We start from the raw sequence: 22,630 nt of genomic DNA on the forward strand, positions 1-22,630 counted from the left end.
AGAAAAGGCGCCACGAAGATAACACGATCACATCCCACCTTTAGCTAATAAGTCACGATCGCCTAAGGTCGTTTATCAACAGGACCTGTCCAGTAAGCTGGCTGATTCAATATACATGCTTATCGATATTTTTAAAAATACATATCTCTCGTTTACACAAACTGAATCAATCATTGTCTGAAGCCATGGAATTCTACAAAAATTTAAGTAACATGAGAATGAAGGTAATATTGCCCGGTATTGAGGTCTTGGCTCAGTATCACAGGTTTTAATTCAACCTTTGCTAGATTTCGATTTTTTTTTCCTTAAGTGTATGTTCCTAACAATTCCACTTAGGACAGTTTGTAACAATTTTAATTGTTTAGAAAAGTTTTTTATTTCTCCGAAAGTTTGTGAATCTCTGATAAATTTCCGACCTTACAAAACGCGAACAACCTCTTTCCAAGGCATTCGTTTTGGAAGGTTGATATTTTAAATAAGGTACACTATGATTTAAGAAATACTTTAAAAAATTACAGATTGCATAAAATGAACGCATGTATATCATATCACCACAAATTGAACGCATGCACATCATATCACCACAAATTGAACGCATGTACATCATATCACCACAAAATGAACGCATGTACATCATATCACCACAAAATGAACGCATGTACATCATATCATCATAAAATGAACGCATGTATATCATATCCCCACAAAATGAACGCATGTACATCATATCACCACAAAATGAACGCATGTACATCATATCATCATAAAATGAACGCATGTATATCATATCACCACAAAATGAACACATGTACATCATATCACCACAAAATGAACGCATGTACATCATATCACCACAAAATGAACGCATGTACATCATATCACCACAAAATGAAAGGATCAACTTGGATGGAGTTAAAAAAAAAACATGACACTCACGAATTAAAGGTAAGATAGTTTATAGTTAATTAGAGAAAATTACTTTATTCACGTATCAGTCGTCAAGTTATCGATAACTCTACAATTCAAATAAAATAATATTGTTGCGTAGCTGAGTTTTAACAATGCATTGCGTGTGTTGTTTTATTATTTATAGTTTTTCTTGTATCTATTTTTTTTATAAATATTTATATTTTTCTCTTATTATTTATAGTTCAAATACAAAGGAAACATTACGTCGAGGTAGTGTCTCGCGGTACGCTAAGGCGACTTTGAAAGAGACAACAATGAGCAGAGACTTGCGATAACTCTACAGGCCGAATTTCTGCGTACCCGCTGGGCGACTCATGTCTATTACTCGCTCGAAGCTGCGGTTAAGCCCACTGATATCAGTAAAATACACGGTTGAAATCAAAATTGGAGGCTCACCCAGCATTTTACAATCATAATTCAACCTCACTGGTCCAAGCCTTGACAGGTGTTGTAAGTAGAAGCTCATGGGGTCTAACCACGGGCCAGTGGCAGTACAGCCAATGACAATTTGCTTCAAAATACGAGATGTGATTGCTGTTCTAAAATGCATTACCGTGTGGTTTTTACATAGGATAGCAATTTTTCATCCTGTGACACTACAACATAAGCTGAGTGGTACTTAGTACATAGCAGTGCAGTAGGTTCACCATTTAATTTAGGTTTTAAAAGCCTAGTAATTTTTCCCTTTATTCCTCTCCACCTTACGTACTTTAACCTTTTTACAGAACTGGTTATCATCGTTATAAACACACCATAATTTTCAAAAAAGATCCTACCTTCTACAGTAGAAGGTTACCAAAAAATGTCGAGAAACGCATGTTTGAAATGGCATTAATAATGTGCTATGTTATTATATGTTTATGACAAAGCAGTCTCACCTATTCATTGCGAGTTCTAGGAGCCGACACATCCATGTTTAATTGCAGGTGTTGGTCAGAGAGCATGCCTCGGCTTCTAAACTATTCGTCGTTGTAGGTAACGTGTTCACTCATTTAGGTATCTCCTTCTATTGTTGTATAAATTAAGATTTCAACTTTGTTTTCCAAAAATCCGATTTTAATTATACACACAAAATTTCATAAAGATATTTTATATCCGAATTGCTAGTATCAAGCCAACGAGTGCCTGTGTATAGGCCACAAGCCTGTATATCCAGTTACAATACTATAAACTGGTCCTTCTACATTTTAACTGTAATATTTAAATACCTTATGAGAGAAAACAGAACCAAATAGCTAGTTTGTATCGTAAAAGACAAACGAAGACGTTTGCAAGTAGTTGTAATATGAACACTTCAGTTTGGCCACAGGAATGAGTTTGGTAGTTTTACGAAGGTGAAAGAAGTCAAGAACAACTCACGTGTTAAAGTGCCACATCTCTCCCTAATATTAGTTTCGTTTGTTTGTGATTAATCACAAAGTCACACCACGGATATTGATTGTAACTCGGTTTATAGCGTTATAAGTCTACAGTCGTACGAGCTGAGCCACTGGAGGGTAGTTACTTTTGACTTTCTGAATGGCTGCTCAGTTAATGAGGCTGTCAGGTTAACTTACAGTATACGAATTCATGTTATCTTAGAAAAAAAAATAATTACATTTACGTTAAGCAACTAATTCACTGTTTAAGCTGAAATAACAAATGTGACAAGAAGGAACATAATACTAAATCTTATTATGAGCCTTTAAGTGATTTATATACGTATAAGAAAGAAATAAAGAAACAAGACTTGCCTTTTGGTTAATGATCGTTACTTATACACTGACATCCATGACCTAAAATGAACTTAATGATGGTATTCTAGCGTCAAAGGCCGACTAATGTCAGCAGATCACTTTGAAGTATCATGAAGAAATGTTGCCATGAAACAAAACCTTCCAAAACTTTGACCAGGATTGTACAAATTCCATCAAAGACATTATTTTAAAAAAATATATTAAACGTGTCTTCTTGAAGTTAAAAGCAGGATTGTTTGTATACGAGGAAGCTATTACATGTTGAATAAACTCACACAACCTTAAAATCATATCTAAACATTTTGAACATATAGAATATATCAAATACCAACTGAAGGATCTTCCAAGAGAAATTTATTTACTCTTTTGCAGTTAACTGATACGTTAAGTATTTAAATTTCGAATGTGATTATCAAAAGCCTTTGTGATCTTAATTTAATTATTCCTTTTCCAAACAAAATAAATCAAACCAAACTTATGTATCACGAAAAAATCCCCAATGTTTTTGTTCCTGGTATACAAAACTAGTTTATTTTAGTGCATGTATTGATATTTATCTCACAAAGTATACGTGTCATAAACATGTAAACACTTACACATTTTTTCCGATTAAAAATTTTCATACGAATTATAATATGTCAAAATGTGCATGTCTTGTATGTTTGTTCGAATTTCGCGCAAAGCTACTCGAGGGTTATCTGCGCTAGCCATCCATAATTTAGCAATGTAAGTCTAGAGGGAAGGCAACTAGTCATCACCGCCCATCGCCTACTTTTGGGCTGCTTTTTTACCAACGAATAGTGGGATTGGCCATCACATTGTGACGCCCCCACGGCTGAAAGGGCGAAAATGTTTGGTGTGAAGAGGATTCGAACTCTCGACCCTCAGGTTACAAGTCGAACACCTTAACCCACCTGGCCATGCCAGGCCCATGCATATGCCAACCAGTATTAATTTATTTTTAAATAATTTTTGTTTCTTTCAAGCTTTTCGATACTATCTCCTCTTCCTTGTTTATTCGTTCTATTTTCTACCTTGTTCTCGCTTTCAATGTAATTTTCAGTTGTCTCACCTGTGGTGAGTTTTGTGCTCACCACGGATATTTTATTTTCCTATCCTCTTTGGTCCAGTTTTGTTCTCTTTCTTTGTCTTTATCTCTTTTAATAATATTTTTCAACTTATATTCCCTTGTTCCTACTTGTCTTAACCATTTATTTCTTTCCGCTACCATATGTTTTCTTTTTAACTTTCATCCATAATGTGGTTTTCGCTATTTTTTTCTTATATCACGTTTTCCTAACGTTTCCTTCACTTATTTGTTCCTTTATCTGCCTTTCTTTCCCTTTCAATGGGTTATTTAATTGTTGTTTCGCTTTTCTGCCACTGGGTGTCTTTTTATGCACTTCGCCTGTCTGCTCTAAGCAACAAGACGTGTGCTAATGATTAGAATGGTCGGACTTTGAATTCGAGAATTTATGGTTCATGGCTCCATGCCGCAAAAAACGCAATCTGGACTTTGGAGAATTATAAGGTGTATTTTAACAGTGAGTGCAAAATCCCACTTTTCGTTCCGACAAGAAAACTCCATGATTTGACCGTGGGTTTTTTTTTTTTTTTACAAGGAACATTCCCTTTAGTTTATCTGCACAAAATTAGGGATGGCAATGAACAAGTAAGTGTTTTTGTAAAGTATTTCGGCAAACTTTTGAAACAAACAAATGTTCCATTCTAAACTATAAAGCGTTTTAATCGATTAATCGTGCTAAAAAACATCCTTATTTGTTTATATTTATTTGCTCTCATGTGCGATGTCTAAAAAAACCGCAAACTTCCTCTTGTTTACTCTTGTTTTAAATTTCATTTTCATTTTAATCCATCATTTACCCAACCTGATTTTTTTACCCACCCTCCTTTTAATCTTGAGTTCAATGACTTCTAGATTTTCTCTTTTTTCTCTTTCCTTCTGCCCCCGGCTAGTACAGCGGTATGTCTCCGGATTACAACGCTAAAATCAGGGGTTCGATTCCTCTCGGTGGGCTGAGCAGATAGCCCGATGTGGCTTTGCTATAAGAAAAACACACACACTCTTTCCTTCTATTCGTTTTTTTCGCTTCCATTTTAAAAACACTTCTTCAACGTCTTTGCACTATTCGATTCTTCCTCCTCTGCTGGTACAGTGGTAAGTTTACGGATTTCAAACGGTGAAATCAGGGGTTCGATTCCCCTCGGTGGATTCAGCAGATAGCCCAATGTGGCTTTGCTATAAGAAAACACACACGCACACTGTGTTTTCATTCTCTTGTCTTTGCCTATCTATTCGTATATTCCAAAAGCATATATATTATCTTATGTGTATATATATATATATATACAATATATACGTTATTGAAATTTGATACAAAATCGCTGATGTACAAAAGTACTTAGGCCGTATACAATCATTCTTGTGGTTGACGTAGAGTCACGGGACAAGATGAGTGCGGCGGCAGTTTTTTCGTTTCTGCTAAGTGACAGGGCCCTTCCCCCTTAAAACTTCTAAAGAATCTACCGCCAAATGAGACGGATTTTGCAAGCCTACACTATTCTGGAGCCTTGCCAGCATTTTACCCTAGGCAACAAAATGTACTAAAGTGTCCGACACTAAACGTTTAGAGATCATTTTGTGTACTGTACTGCGCAGACAAGAACCGGAAACCTAGGAAATAAGCTGTGGGGTGTCTCACTTTACAAGGACGCATAGAATTAAAAGTATCAATAAAGCATTTGACCTGTTTCCAATCAAACCCTAATGAATAGAACTGATGACGTAACGCTAGTTTTTAGATGTATAACACGTGCCATCTCAATGAGACACGTGTTGCACATGTGCTACAGACACTTACAAAATAGACAATCTTGGAACAGCGGAACATTACATTGAGGAAAAACCGACCACATATTAACTTGTTTTACAACAGGAATACGTACATGTATACATTTGTATGACTCAGGGACTACATGGCATACTTTTTAATCACTCTATTTAAAAAGTTTGGTTTTCAGTTACCGTTTTATTTGTTTTCCGATTTAAGTGTTGTTGTTTTTTTTCTGGTCTGATAACGACCACTTTTTATTCAGTTAAAGAAGCATTCTATTTCGAAATATAGCCACTGAAAATAGAATGAAAATATTCAAAAGCTTGTTTTTTGTTTTGTTTTTTAGTTTCGCGCAATGCTACTCGAGGGCTATCTGCGCTAGCCGTCCCTAATTTAGCAGTGTAAGACTAGAGGAAAGGCAGCTAGTCATCACCACCCACCGCCAACTCTTGGGCTACTCTTCTACTAACCAATAGTGGGATTGACCGTAACTTTATAACGCCCCCACGGCTGAAAGGGCGAGCATATTTGGTGCGACCGGGATTCGAACTCACGGCCCTCGGATTACGAGTCGAACGCCTTAACACGCTTGGCCATGCCGGGCCCAACATTCAAAAGCACTGTGGTTAAAAGCTAAGCCTAACTTTAAAAAGAGTAACATGAATTCCTTTCATTATTGAAGTTGTTACCTGTAATATTTCTTTTAACTCATTCTACGACAGTCAGGTTTGAGTGAAATTAGTTACATTGACTAAATTCGATGAATAAATATCGAAACGCAGTTATAGTTACAAATAAGCTTGACAATGATAGAGATAACTAATAACCGTGAAGTTACTTTAATATTTTTGTTATTTGCCTATATATTGTTCAACGTAATCTGAGGGTCGCGGGTTCGAATCCCGGTCGCACCAAATATGTTCGCCCTTTCAGCCGTGGGTGCTTTATAATCTGACGGTCAATCCCACTATTCGTTGGTAAAAGAGTAGCCCAAGAGCTGGCGGTGATGACTAGCTGCCTTCCCTCTAGTCTTACACTGCTAAATTAGGAACGGCTAGCACAGATAGCCCTCGAGTAACTTTGCGCGAAATTCAAAAACAAACAAAACAAAAACATTGTTCAAATATCTTATGCAGTATTGTAATATAATTATCACCTATTATTTATGCAAAATAACAATATTATTTCAACACCGAAAACTATACGGAATATATCTTAAAAACCAAAACCAATTCAAAAGGATTTTAAAAAAGGTATTGGTTTTAAATTAATGGAGAGTTAACTTCAGTATTTTTTATTTATTTATTTTCCGAAATATGTTGTTATTAACTAGAAGTATCAATTCAAGACATTCTTAAATTCATTCAAAATCACTAGGTGATTTCCATAGAACGTAACCATAATCTGTTGTCAAAATCTCGTAGGCCTAAAATCTTTTATTAATTGCTGAATCAATTTCAAATTACACGTGAACTTTGCAAGAAGAAATCGCACACTCGATTTTGTGACTCTATTCGAATTCTGTGAGTCGCCGGTTCAATTCTCCGTCTCACCAAAAATACAAGCCTTTCAGCCGCGAGAACTTTATAATGAAACGGTCAATTCCGTTATTCGTTGATAAAAGAGCAGCCCAAGAGTTAGTGGTTGGTGGTGATGACTAGCTAGCTGTCTTTCCTCTAGTCTTACACTGCTAAATTATGGATGACTAGCACACATAGTCCACGTGTAGCTTTGTGCGAAATTCAGACCAAACCCAATCCTCGTTCCCCATACATACTAGTGAAGTTAGAAGATTTTGCTGCATTATGAGAAATTATCTTCCTCAGAGCGCTTTTACACATGTCCACAACTCATCAGAAGCTGAATGAGAGAACGGATTAGATGCTTAATTAGACTTGTAAGGATTTTTAATGCTTGTGATCATCAACACGTTAACTGTATAGATCAGAGCGATGTCACGTTATTTCTTGTACGTATAGCATATTGGCCAAAAGTCTTGATGTCATAAATAAATATACAGGAAACCCAAACGTAGAATGATTGAAATGGGTTAAATAATCATTGAAAAAAATCTGAGTTTCAAGACTCAAATTGTCAAATAGGCTACATATGTGAATTATTGTGTAATTCATGACTGTGTAAAGAAAACCGCGCTTAAAAGTTTCTAGATCTGAAATGAAGGCGAGCGAAGCGATTAAAAAAGAACTTTCGAGTCTGTAAAGCACTGGGTACTTAACTGTGTACAGAGGTGGCATTGTCTTGAACGAAGCAGGGCAGAAGTTAACGAAATGTCTGAGTTTTTGAGTTGGTTTTTGTAAAGGAGTCGAATTTGCCGGAAGCCGAAATGATGGATTACCAGGATCAAAGTTGTAAAAGCTGATAAAATTGTACCAAACAGAAACTAGGGTACAGCCCTGCCCACACACTACGAAAAAAATTGTTACAGGATATATAACAACATGATGAGCGGAAGGCGGAAAGCCTTTTAAGGAAATAGTGGACACAAGTGATATTGCTGTTTCTTCAAAGTAAGTGAGTGTGTATATATATATGTAATCATTAAAAGAGACGGTAATTATAAATGGCATAATGTTTCGTTATTATTTAGCAAATATAAAAAGCGTTTTAGCATTAATTTTTAAGCCATTGGTGTTAAATACGAACAAATAATAAGCCATTCCGTTAGAGTAATGTTTTCTTTACAGAATGACCAAAGGAAATTATCCATTATCGAAAAAGAGACGGAAATTATATTGAAATTTGCCATGACCTCAATTCAACGTTTTGCTGTTGCCTTGTAAGATTTCTTAAACGCCTAATCCGTATACGTTTCATACTTTTAGAAAAAAACTGTAATTCATTTATGAATTAAAAAACAACCTGCATTTTAATTATATAAATCAAGTCACACGTTAGTGTATCTTGGAGCCAAAAAAATAAAACAACAGAAAAATATAAACCTGTAGAGCACACTCACTGTATGTTATAAACAGGAGTGATAGTTTAGTTTCACCTTCTGCAGCTCAGGCTGTGGTAATCCAAACTATCACATATTTTCAGTGGATGTATTCTACTGGTCTCTTACTTCACATACCAAACTTCAAAGTAATGCATTAAACATTTTTGATTGAGTTTCTTCCTTTTTTTTATTCTTGCATCAAAAGTACGGAAATGTTATCAGATGGATAAATGTTATTAGACAGATAAATGTTATCAAATAGATAATTATTATTAGACAGATAAATGTTATCAGATAGATAATTGTTATTAGATAGATAAATGTTATTAGATAGAAAAACATACTTAACATTTATTGATTTATTTCGTACATTTGGTATATTTTAGAGCTTTAAAATCTACAATTAGGAGTCTCATTTGGTGTAACTATAGGTCTTATGTACAAAGTTATTTAACAAAAATCGCTCATATTTAACGAACATTTGTTGTGCAGGCCAACACATAAAATTACACAAGATATCAGTCTAACATTTTCACTACAGCTTCACCTACGTGCAAAAGTTTCAGATTTTGTCGTTCGAATTAAAGACGACTGATTTAAGGTAGCAAAACTATAAGGTAAAATGACTTTCAGATACATAAATACTAGTTAGGCCAAGCAAACTAAAATAGCAGTTTCGTGCTCAAGTTTTCAAAATAATCATACAGGTGGACGGTTATTATCGATTATTCACTGTCAACCATTAAATACATATTTGCTAAATTTTATGAAATTCTCCTAATTCAAGAGTGTTTAACGTCACACGATGTTAGCTGAAGCAATAAGCACAAATAATCATGCTTAATACCGATTGCAGTGACGACAAGAAACTATTAATCTAAATTCCATGGTGGTAATATAAAAGAAGCTATTAACGCTGATTTAGGGAGGAAAAACCTCATACCATATATTTTAAAGAATGTGGTTTGTTCTGTGAAATATAATTCTTTTCAAATAACAGGACTGCGATCGTAAAGCTAATGTTAGTTACTATCGAGTGTCACTTACTTGCTAAGGTTTGTTGATAATGTATTGACAAAAAGAAATCATCACCTCTAATCAAAAACACCCCAGATGTGAGTAAAAAGGTGCGTCCAAAAAAGGATTCAGTATGTGACTTAAAGAAAAGGAATGAAAATTGATGACTAAAGTGGTAGCTTCACTTATAGCGCTTATAAGAACTTTACAGTAAATATTCATTCATTAGATAGCCAGGACGAGTTTGTTTTGGTCAAGTTGGGGCATGTTGGTGGGTAACATAAAATACGTTTGGTGTATTCTGAACGATCACACAAAACTACACATGAGCTCGTCTAGGCTAAACTAGTAGACTAAAGGAAAGGCAGCACCCATCGTCAATGCTTGGAATGCTCTTAGTGGTTTGTTTGTTTGTTTTTTAATTTCGCGCAACGCTACACGAGAGCTAGCTCTTACTGAATAGTGGAATTAACCTTCACTCTTACAACGCATTCACAGTCTTAAGAATGGAAGATGTTTTTTATTGTTGTTTGTTTGTTTTGCGGCAACAGTGTATTACTGGTAGACATATAATCACATTATAATGGTTTATCTTGTCATTTGTTCTGTTTTCTTCCATAAAACGGCGCATTATGACTTAGTTTCGAACATACACAAATGTGTTTTTGTTGAATACTTTTCAGTTTACATTTTGCTGTTGAAATACCACCTCTTCATTACGACGATACGAACTTCTCAAGCTTCATTATTCATGGGCCTGGCATTCCTTTGCTAATTACGAAGATACGGCTTGAATCCCAACGGTGATACACGTTCACTGGCCTTGGCATCGTAAGCTCGCTTGCTCATGTGGGCTCGTGCGTTCAGACGGGAAAACGGTGGGACGTTAGAGGTATTATTGCATCCCACATAGCGCGTGCCACTTGGTGAAGTTGTTGTTTCAGTCGTTGAGAGTTTGCACGCGAAATGGCTCGTGACTCTACGAGGCGATCCTTTGCTACCAAATATAGAATATGGCACTCCGTTACAAATGTTAACGCAGCCAGAACACTTAGAAGTAAAGCTTTATCAGAACCCTAATCCTCAGCAATTATCGACCGACAAAAACGCCAGCATCTTAAGTACTTATTTTATACGTGTTACCAAATTCCACTTCATCTCATGAATGTCAACCAAAGAACCAGAAACGAACAAGTTATCAACCCGCAGTGCAACAGACAACACTCGTAACGTCTGATCTTAGTTAGGATCAGGTTCGAATAAATATTAGCATGGAGCACCATAGACGGTTCCATCACGACTGAATACAACAGGAGATTTACTCTTCTCCGTGTAAACAAAAAAGTTGTGTCGACAGCGAATAAAACCACACGTTTGATCTTCGCGTTTTAATTAACCACCTACAATAATTATTTATGAACTATTATATATGTAATAGGACTGCGTTACTTTTGATACAACGAATTAGTATTTGTTTTTTCTGACTTAAATAGTAACGTCTGTTGATGTTAATCTATTTGGCTTCATGTTTGTAAGTTTTATAACTAAATATATTTATTTATTATCTCGAACCTATATCCAGTTTCGTTTACTGGTATTTAGAGTTTCAATTTTTTTTTTTTCTTTTGATCTAAATATTTTTATTTGAAATTTTGGTGATCATAAAAACAAATTCTATTCAATATTCGTGTTATTTGTAATTATTGTTTTCCCATTTGCTATAGGAATTTGTATTCCAAAATATTCAATAAATATATTTTTAATGGTCCCTTCTGTGGCTGTGTTGTTCATCATTAAATTACGATTTATAGGATTTATTTTCCACAACAATGTTTTTTTTTACTGCACTCTTTTATTGTTGTGCAAAAGTCTACGCTAATGATAATTAGCAATAATCCCTCCCACTCTTTACCAGTGACGTCATGTTATCCAATCAAATACTTATTTACAAAAGTATAAGAAGAAACCTTATGATAGTATAATAGCCAATGATATCTAATTATGATGGACTTGTTTATCGATTAAGACCAAACGGAAAGGCTGCTTAAACTTAACAAAGGAGTGAATATATATATATTCAACAACATTAACTGTGATAAAACAGAAACCATGTCGATTTTTTAATGCATATACTTAATTATGAAAGAAAAAACATATTAGAACCAACTGGTTTATGATATTACAACTTGCACAATGGCCCGGCATGGCCAAGCACGTTAAGGAGTGCGACTCGTAATCTGAGAGTCGCGGGTTCGCATCCCCATCGCGCCAAACATGCTCGCCCTTTCAGCCGTGGGGGTGTTACAATGTGACGGTCAATCCCACTATTCGTTGGTAAAAGAGTAGCCCAAAGGTTGGCGGTGGGTGGTGATGACTAGCTGCCTTCCCTCTAGTCTTACACTGCTAAATTAGGGACGGCTAGCACAGATAGCCCTCGAGTAACTTTGCGCGAAATTCAAAAATAAACAACTTGCACTGTTGAAATTTTGTTTGAGTTTGGTTTATATATTGAATTACATTAGTCAGAGTCTATGAAAAGTATTTAATCAAAATACAACTAGTAGTATGAATATACACGAGTTTAAAGCAGACTAAAGGTGAAAGCAAAAAAGTGTAATGAATGTGGACTTAATAAGCCTCAAATTTTGAAACATTTGCTCTGAACAAACCTTTGTTAAAATCGACCGCCGCATAATTATTAGCCATTTCATACAAAATATAACGTTAACAATAAATAAAAGGTAACTACCTTGTCTGCTTCTTGCCTGGGTGAGTGAGGCTTAACTATTAGCGTGCTAAGACTGTGAAACCTAGGATTAATGGTTACCGACCCGTTGCTTCAAAAGATCTTTCTCCGCACTTTGGAGCCCGCACGTGGGCTATAAGACAACCAAGACTGTAAGTCGCGAAAGTCTGAAAAAGAGAGATACTGACCATGCAGGGTAATTCTGGTGAAATATAAAATAAGTTAAAGTTATGCCACGACCATCTTTTAACTCTTCAACAAAAGTGCTATGGCTAACATTCTAGCATTGATCGAAATTTATAAAATTCACGCAGTTGTAAAACAAATGCAAACTTTATTATGACACATTTATCAATTTGTGTATTTTGTATGTTTTTACTTTGATAAATGAAGTATTGATTTAAAATGTAGGGTGTAAAATGTATTCTGGCTTATATTCGTATAGCCAATCGAAATATTTGTTTTATTTTTTAATAATGTGAAGGTACATTGGAAACTTACAGGCTTTGTAAATTATCATAAATACAATTATTCACCAGAAAAATATTTTTATCGTATTTATTTTCAGGCTATTTTAATACGACATATATATATATATATTGTATAATAACTGATAGCAGTGAAGTTGGTAACTCAAGCCCAAAATAAACCAATACAAAGGAACACCTTTATACCTATATTTATAAATATAATCAAACATCTAAGCACGCCCTCTACATTCCTACACTCAGTTACACAACCCCCTTCAAACATGTGGTCAGCTATCGGTCAGTTACCTCGTTCTTTCTTTGTGAACCTGACGGTGACCGAAGAAGATAGAAACGTTATTCGTTCCTCTACATAAAAAATTTTCTCAACCCAAACCAGCCGTGTTTACAGATATATTTTTCTCTAGAAGTGGATTTTCTCGTCATTACTGTTTGTTTGTTTTTTGAATTTCAGGCAAAGTTAAACGAGGGCTATCTGCGCTAGCCGTCCCTAATTTAGCAGTGTAAGACTAGAGGGAAGGCAGCTAGTCATCACCACCCACCACCAACTCTTGGGCTACTCTTTTACCGACGAATAGTGGGATTGATTGTAACATTATAACGCCCCCACGGCTGAAAGGGCGAGCATACTTGGTGCGACGGGTATTCGAACCCACGACCCTCAGATTACGAGTGAAGTTGGTAACAGTTTCTCTTTAAATTTATTCATATCCAGCAGAAACTGCTGCTATACGAATTTGTTGTAATAATTTTAGTTTTTGTCTGTCCTGCGTATTTTACCACCCAAATGCATACACGTGCGAACTTCATTTCAACGAATGTAAATAAAAGAAGAATGGGACCATACTTTAGTAGACATTTTGTAGAACAACATATTAAAACCTTATCGGAGTTTTCAAAAAGAGCTTACACAAGATCGTAGAATAGGATTATAACTTCATTTACTGATTGTATTAAATGCGTGAAAGTTAAACCCTAGTTAAACTAAAGCAAAAAAAAAAGGCACACAAGTTACAGTGCTAATTTATCTCTTTATCGAATATATGTCGTACTTAATAAAGGCTCAAGTAATGTTAGGCCTGGGACAATCGGACTTTCAGATTTCGATGTCTGCGAGTAAAAAGAATTATTTTGTATTATTCTAAAAGTTCTGTATTTAAAGAAATACGGTTGCAATAAAGATACTGATTTAGCAACAAATGTTTTTAAAATAACTGAGAATAATGCACAAGTGTAGGCTTATATCAGTTATTTAATGTTAGGCCTAAGACGATTGGACTTTCAGATTTCGATGTCTGCGATTAAAAAGAATTATTTTGTATTCTTCTAGAAGTTCTGTATTTAAAGAAATATGATTGCAGTAAAGATACTGATTTAGCAACAAATGTTTTTAAAATAACTGAGAATAATGCACAAGTGTAGGCTTATATCAGTTATTTAAAATGTCGAGTTCCGGAAGACAGCGGGTCAAGTTACTTTTTTGCATATTAATCTGTCTATTTTCTATTAATTTATTTGTTTGTTTGTTTTATAAATGTAGCTTCATAATTTATTCATCTTTTTTTTCTGTAATAATTACCATCCCCTCGTCTTTTTTTTTTTTTTTTTTTTTGCACACGTGTATGTGTTCCACTCGATACATTCCACAGTTGTGTTTCAAAATGTTGTACAAACGTTTCAACAAACTCTACCAAGACAAGTCATCCTACCAAGACAAAGGATAGCATTTTGGAGAGTGTTGGAGTTAAGATATAATCCGGTAATCCGTGTTAACAATGGTTTCGAAGAATTCGATTATTTCCTAAATGCTTTTAGATCATCTAAATAGCGGTAAATATACCAGTAACCACAGCCTTGTGTTACTGGAAAAGTACCAATACGTTCTAAGTGTGCCAACACAGTAGGAGCTAGAGTGGGGGTTGCTTGAACCCCATTATATACATAGAAGACACTTTAATGGACATGACTAACTTTACAACTATTTTAGTATCGTTAGCTGTAACGCCAGCATATTTAGCGAAGAAGAGATTTCGAGTTGGAATTCTTTCGTTCTCTCTATCAATCACCATGGCACCAACGAGTCGTTAGGAGAGCGTGAAAATTGTTCTCGGTTACTGACGTCACTTGTAGCTTTAGCAAATAATTTTATATATTGCTACTTAAAATCAATCTTACAGTAATAACTAGTACGTTCACTCATGAAATATAAATTCATTACAATATTAAACTCGTTACTTCGAAGCCATATATCGCAAAACAATAGTAAACGCTGAAGTACTTAACCAGTATCAAATTAATTAGAATAATTAAAAAACAGTTAAATATCCATATCATTCCAAAGAAATGGCGCCAAACATCTGACAGATCGCTAGAAGTGTAAAAATAAAAACATTTTCAGTAAACCCTTGGTTTTAAAAACACATGATAAACATTGAAGCTTGAGTATGTTATTAGACTTAAAAGCACGTACGTGAAACTCACTCAGAATATATTTGCTATTATTACGTTTTATAAACATGCTAATTAAAACCAAACCTTTGGTAAAAATATAATAGAATAATTTACATCTCTAGACCAAATTCCTGGTGTAACAAATATGTCTTCATCCTTTAAATAAGTTGACTAAATTACACTACAAGTTTTCGTAGGATGTCAACTCCTGTTTCTTTTACATTTCAAAGACATGACCTTAAGAAAAGCTGCACACAATGTGTAAAAATATTAGTCTATAAATAATAGGTTAAACTGCCCCTTGGTAAGACGAAACATAGTAAATTTAGTCCAATTGAAATATCAGTCATTTCTAAGTGATAAGTGAATGTACTAAAAGCATGACTACAAGTTACACATATAATGGTGCTAAACTCACACTCACACAAAAAGGTTACAATTGTTTTTCTTAATGTTATGCCTAAAGCTACACAGATATCTAAACCCAGTTTATAGTAGTAGAAGTCCGCAGACATGCCACTGTGTCACAGGAGGGGAAGGGGGCGAAGGGTTAGGAAAGCAGACATTTGAAGAAATACCATAATATAATCACTTTTTAAACGTGTACTTTAGACAGTTTGTTGATAAGGTAAACAAAATATTAGTGGCTTGACCTTTTGACTTGTTTAACTTTACATATATAAGTCAAACGTTTTGTACAAAGATGATTCAAAACCATGAGAGGTGATTTTAGTAATAAGTATTATTCATATTCCTACCTTACGAGTATTTTTGTTTGTTTCAGCACACAGCTGAATAATTGATTATCTGTAGTGTGCTTTCCCCATGATTTCATATTCAATGTCACGGACCCTCGAGCTTCCGCTGAAGAAACATTTCACGAGTCAAAAGTCTGTCTTACTATAAACATTGGTGTTTGATTTAGTTTACAAAGGAACTGAATTAATTGTATACTGCAGCCATGAGAAACGTGCGGATCTATAATCTAGAATTTCATGGATGTGGAAAACAAAAGGTATCAAAGCATGTTCATGTTTAAACTTAAACATGTGGAGATTACTTTAGTGCTATAACCAATCACATCACATAAATTAATACTTCATTCTCATGACCAAGACACTGCTGTCAGATCATGAAATGAAAGCTTACCAAGAGAACCTATCGTTTAAGGTCTAGCGTTACTTTCTGTATAAACACTAATTTTGATCAACAATATTCATTTAGAATTAGAACCTATCCCCCAGTGGCGCATCGGCATGTCAATGGACGTAGAACGCTCGAAACCGGGTTTTGATACCCGTGGTAGAAAGAGCACGTTGTATAGCTTCCTGCTTAGCTTCAAACAAAAGTAGAGAGAAATATACACAGCCCCGAAATGTAAAACGAAAAATATTTCTTAGCTATAAAAACACCGCCAGGTTTTACTTACGCTTGAGAGAAAAACTGCTATTTATGAATTCCGTATGGGGGCGCAATGCAGTAAATCACCAGTTCAGTTCTGCAGTTTTGGCCCCGCTGGCTTCAAACAGATTTACGAGCGTGGTTGTTTGGTGTGATTAATATTCATTCTTAAATAAGTACATTTAGAAGGGGGGTAATCTTACCGTTTAAAATCTCATAAGACCCTTGCGTGCTAAATATGCAAGAAAAAACAAAATATATCTTCCTTCTTAGTTTGTTTTGAATTTCGTGCAAAGCTACACGAGGACTATCTGCGTTAGCCGTCCCTAATTTAACAGTGTAAGACTAGAGGGAAGGCAGCTAGTCATCATCACCCACCGCCAACTCTTGGAATACTCTTTAACCAACGAATAATAAGATTGACCGTCACATTATAACACCTTACGGCTGAAAGGACGAGTATGTTTGGTGTGATGGGTATTCGAGCCTGCGACCCTCAGATTACGAATCGAGTGCCTTAACCACCCGGCCACGTCGGACCCCTTTTTTGTTGTATAAATACAATATCTTATTAAAACTTCTTTCGTTTGGTTTTGTTTATTTACACAGAAGCTACACGAAATCAAAATTAAATAAAAGCTACTACTGCGTTTTCTTTAGTTCTTTCCAGTCTAGAAAAACTTGGGATATAAAATATTTTACAATATTTCTTTTACCTTTTATTTTAATTTATCACATCCATCATCTCATAATGACATCTTTAACCATAGGATAATACAATATTTTACAATAATTCTTTTATCTTTTATTTTAATTTACCACATTTATAATGTTCTCATAAGATCATCTTTAAAGAAAAAGTATAATTGGCAACTAAAAATAACCAGCGCCAAAGATCACCACATGTATGATAGTTGAAGCTATCTATATATCTTGAGCTGGTCTTTAAGTGTGAAAAGCCAATATACTTTAATAAACATTTAGTAGATAGTAACGTTCAAAAAACACGTCGATGTTAGGAAATATTTGCTCTCATCTCAAATGAACAGTATCTGAGGTTCGGGAATTTCAATGTTTTCGAGTTTTATGTTCCGTTTCACACTACCAATAACATAGAGATTGAATTCCATTGAACTTCGTTTCATCCTATCAAAGTCTAAATAGTGAAATTAATTATTTGGTAACACTCAGTTTTCAAATAAATTATGCCAAGAAAACTGCAATCAAATATGCAAGGAAGGCGGATTGGAGTGGATGAGGGTGTGGGTTTGTGGATTAATTAGCATTTGAAAATCTAACTTTATTTTACATTTAACTACAATCAGGTAGGATATAGAATTTAAATGTTAAGGTATTTAAAACAACTTTGAACCATAATTAACAGAATAAACCATTGAGAATACGTTACAACTTTAAGAAACATAATGATGTGTGTATGAAGCATAGACACACGTATTTAGTACGGTCTTACCTGAAATATCTATGTGTGTTTATATATAGTCTCAACCTTCTTGATAAGCCCATACACTTACATCGTGCATGATGCACATCCTTTAAGATAAGATCAGTGCCATGCATAGTCAAACTGCTTAGCGCATTGTTGCTGGAAGAGATTATGGGAATTAAACCAAACTATACCTAGGGTGCCATTTTGGGAACATCCTGTTGGAGAGGTACAAAATCTTCACGTAATTGCTAGTGTTCAACTCCACTTTCCTTTTAAGGGAAATCCAAGTAAACTAAATGTCCCGATTTAAAAAGAAAAGTTTAAAAGTCGTTATACATATATATATGTGTGTGTGTGTGTGTTATTTAGCGACTAGCATGCTAAACTCTTGTAAAATATTTTGTTTAAAATATATCTGAATTTCTGTCTCAAGTTTTAAATATTTGTCCATCTCTTGTAAACGCTAACACCCTTTGATAAAATGCAGTTTCCCGTTTCAATACAACGTGGCATTGATATATGTGCATACAACTGCGATATAAAACTAACATTTAAAAGATTATTATTTCTTTGAAAATGTCATAACTTCATTACACATTAATTTATTATCACTAATAGAAGTTCCATCTTGCATTACCGTATATGCATTTCTTTATGTCGGTTTAATGAGAATATAGAATTCGCTTTGTGAAGGTTCAGTTCTTTACAGTTTAGTTTAAAACAAAACTATCATAATCGTCTAAACTGAATGAAGCTTAGAGAATCTTTTATCTCATTTTGATGAAGTAGCATCACGAAATATCACAGTTTTAGGCCACACGTTGTGTACAATTACACAGAACACCTCCCATTGAATAATGGTGCATACATGCAGGTGCCTTACTTGTTCTTGAGTACTAGTATTGAACTCAATCAGCGAGAAGCTGTTTTTCAAGGTCAAAAATAGTTATTACTGGTTTTCCTGAACAGTATGTGGAAAGTGTAGCTTTTTTGAACATCTTTTTACTCCCTCCCTCTGTAGCTCAGTGATTACAAACTCATAACTATATATTTTTAAAAGGATTCTAGGGTTCAAGCTACAACGTGGGATTATAAAATGTATCCTAGGTTTTGGAGGTGATTGCGGAAGTAGGACCCATATTGCGGTAGGGATACACAATCTATCAGTCTTAACCTCCAATTCTTTAGTCTCACATAAGAATATTAGAAACAGTGCAGTTAGTTCATTATGTGGATTTGTGCTTAAAAACAAACAAACTGAACATAACTGCCAGAACGATACAAATATGTTACACTGGATCAGCAGGGTAAGAACCTTGAATGATTTTATAGGCAACATTCTAAGTCTTGTACTGTTCAGTGAAATTAAAACAGTATAAGATCTGATTGACGTATTTTAAGCTCACAAAAGGTATAGTCAAAGTCGGAACCGAAAATTTGAATATAACGTCTCAAGAATGTAGCCTTAAAAAAACATCGCTTATCGTATTGTTTGTTTGTTTTTTTGAATTTCGCACAAAGCTACACGAGAGCTATCTGTGCTAGCCGTCCCTAATTTAGTAGTGTAAGACCAGAGGGAAGGCAGCTAGTCATCACCACCCACCGCCAACTCTTGGGCTACTCTTTTACCAATGAATAGTGGGATTAACCGAACATTATAACGCCCCCATGGCTGAAAGGGCGAGCATGTTTGGCGCGACGGGGATGCGAACCCGCGACCCTCAGATTACGAGTCGAACGCCTTAACACGCTTAGCCATGCCGGGCCTCGCTTATAGTAAGTGATCTGTGTTGTCCTGCAAGACATCAATGGTATCATTTCTTTTTATCAGTTCAACTTCTTCAATAACTTAGTAGAATCATACCAACTACTTCCGTATTTCGAGGGTAATGAGTAACTGACATGACTCAGTTCGGAGTAACTACAAGTCAGTTCCCAAAAGATAAGAATTGAGAAGAGAAGATGTCCGAACACACCTTGAAAATCTTTCTGTTAACTCTTCATGTGAAGCTGTGTTGTATCTAAAATGTGCTTGTACGCCCCTCAGATGTTAGCATGAACTTCCAAGCGTTTCTTTCTCTCTAGGTTTACATTCAATCTATTTCTCGTCTCTATTTATGAAGGAAAAATGGATGACGTATTCGAAGTTGAATGGACTAACAAAGATGTCAAAATTTTCATCAATCTCTTGGCTATTCGTATCTGTATTACAATGCAAACGACGAAAGCCATAGAAACCTACAGATTAAGATGGACGAAATAAGTGCTAGAACTAACTGAAAGGGTGGACAACTTCAGGTATGTTTGTTTTTCTAACATATGATTTTATAGATGAGAACTACAGTTATCAGCTGGTGCTATAAGTTTTGTCAATAGAACTGAGTCTATTTCACATTGCAGTAATAATATTTAAAACTAGATAAAATTAAGGTCCCTTTCAACCAATATAAAAACATTTACCGACTAAATTACAGCTATGATAGTATTTCACTTTATTTGTCAATTATCGTTTTTTATTTCTTTGAAAAATAGTAACGAAAATTTACGGGAAAGAGACGCTAGGCTTTGTGTCTATATTTTGAAATCAAAATGAATTTCACAAGTACCTGTGAGACAAACCTTCTGCCAAACACAAGTTCGTGGAAATTACTCTTAGCTCGTAGGTATAAATGTAGACATTAAATAAAAAATTAAGTATCACGACCCTATAAATGAAAGATAATGGGTCCTGAAAATGTTTTTAAGTTTAATATGTAATATGACCTTCACAGACTTACATTTCTGGAAAATGCTCAAAACATTTACTTGCACAGCCTTGTGTGACGAAGTAGAAAGACGAGTCAGCAGCTATAAGGCCTAATTAACCGATATGTAGATTAAGGAAATAGATACATTTCAGCAAGACATGTGCCCCAACCTCTGAAATTGGACATAAAAGCAATCTTAACGAGCGTGTAACGATAAGAGCACATTTTCGATAAAGGGCAGAACATAACATCTAGCTCAAATACCTTTAACCAAACAGCACTGTAACACATTTAAAAGGTTGCTGTCAACGTTGCCCGAAACAATACTGTTCCCAATTACAGTGCCACTATTTGGTTGTAAATAAGGATGATTTAATTATCCCTTTTAAAAGTTTAATAAGGCTATAAGGATTTAATTTATCCCTTTTTAAAAGTTTAATAAGGCTATAATGAGTTAATTATCCCTTTTTAAAAGTTTAATAAGGCCATAAGGATTTAATTTATCCCTTTTTAAAAGTCTAATAAGGCTATAATGAGTTAATTATCCCTTTTTAAAAGTTTAATAGGCTATAAGAATTTAATTATTCCTTTTTAAAAGTTTAAGAAGGCTATAAGGATTTAATTATCCCTTTTTAAAAGTTTAATAAGGCTATAAGGAGTTAATTATCACATTTTAAGAGTTTAATAAGACTATAAGGATTTAATTATCTCTTTTTAAAAATTTAATAAGGCTATAAGGATTTATTAATCCTTTTTTAAAAGTTTAATAAGGCTATAAGAAGTTAATTAACCCACTTTTAAAGGTTTGATAAGGCTATAAGGAGTTAATTATCCCTTTTTAAAAGTTTAATAAGACTATAAGGATTTAATTATCCCTATTTAAAAGTTTAATAAGGCTATAAGGAGTTAATTATTCCATTTTTTAAAGTTTGATAAGGTTATAAGGAGTTTATTATTCCTTTTTTTAAAGTTTAATAAGGTTATAAGGATTTAATTATCTCTTTCTAAAAGATTAATGAGGCTATATGAATTTAATTATCCCTTTTTTAAAAGATTAATAAGTAAGGTTCTAAAGATTTAATTATCCCCTTTTAAAATATTAATAAAGCTACAATAATTTAATTACCCATTTATAAAAGATTAATAAGGCTATATTAATTTAAATATTCCTTTGTGAAAGATTAATAAGGCATTATTGCGCTTTGTTTTGCAATTATATCAATGTTTGGATTATAGAGATTATTTTAAATAATATAATATTAATTATATTTAAACTTTTTCTTAGACAAATTCAAATCTTCTGTCACATAGACAAGAGAAACAGCAAAAACCGGTTATATAAAATGCAAAAAATAACAGGTTTGGATTGTGTCTCTAATTGCTCTATATTTTATAATTTTATGGTCATTGTCTAAACATCGTGAATACAGATGACTTACATTTATTAAATAAATTTCTACTAAACCTTTTGTTCATAATCTGTTGTAACATTTTTTTCAGATCTTGTTGTTGTTGTGTTCTTATGAGTAACGCAAAACGAAAATGTTTCGGTATTGTGTAACAGTTCTTCTGCTGATTTCTTGAAAAAATTTGTTATATCAAAATAGTTTTTTTTAAGACGAACATGTTTTAGCCATACATCATATATATAAATGTATGTGTGTGTGTTTATTTTAAATAATGTATATTTAAAAATATAATTTTTGATTAAAATTTCCAAGCAAATATACGATTGTAAGAGTTATCATATTTAAAATATTTTTGGAAATATTATGTGTTGTAAATTTCTTATTAGACGTTGGATTATAATTCTA

The 22,630-nt window shown here is 34.2% G+C and overlaps 1 protein-coding gene across 10 annotated transcripts in view; it reads right to left on the reverse strand.

Moving 5' to 3' along the window:
• Nucleotides 1-22,630, reverse strand: part of LOC143252678 (uncharacterized) — an 85,734-nt gene that overhangs the window by 14,289 nt on the left and 48,815 nt on the right. For 3 of the 10 annotated variants that reach the window (XM_076505186.1, XM_076505187.1, XM_076505195.1), the window contains 2 exons: nt 12,286-12,449; nt 1,848-1,975 (listed from right to left, as the gene is read on the reverse strand). The exons of 3 other annotated variants lie outside the window; for them this stretch is intronic. The gene's annotated coding sequence lies outside the window, so the exon portion shown is untranslated. The remainder of the gene's footprint in view (nt 1-1,847; nt 1,976-12,285; nt 12,450-22,630) is intronic. 4 more of the 10 variants (XM_076505188.1, XM_076505189.1, XM_076505194.1 and 1 more) reach the window with 2 other exon arrangements.

This window comes from Tachypleus tridentatus, chromosome 6, assembly GCF_004210375.1.
Source record: "Tachypleus tridentatus isolate NWPU-2018 chromosome 6, ASM421037v1, whole genome shotgun sequence".
Lineage (NCBI taxonomy): Eukaryota > Metazoa > Arthropoda > Merostomata > Xiphosura > Limulidae > Tachypleus > Tachypleus tridentatus.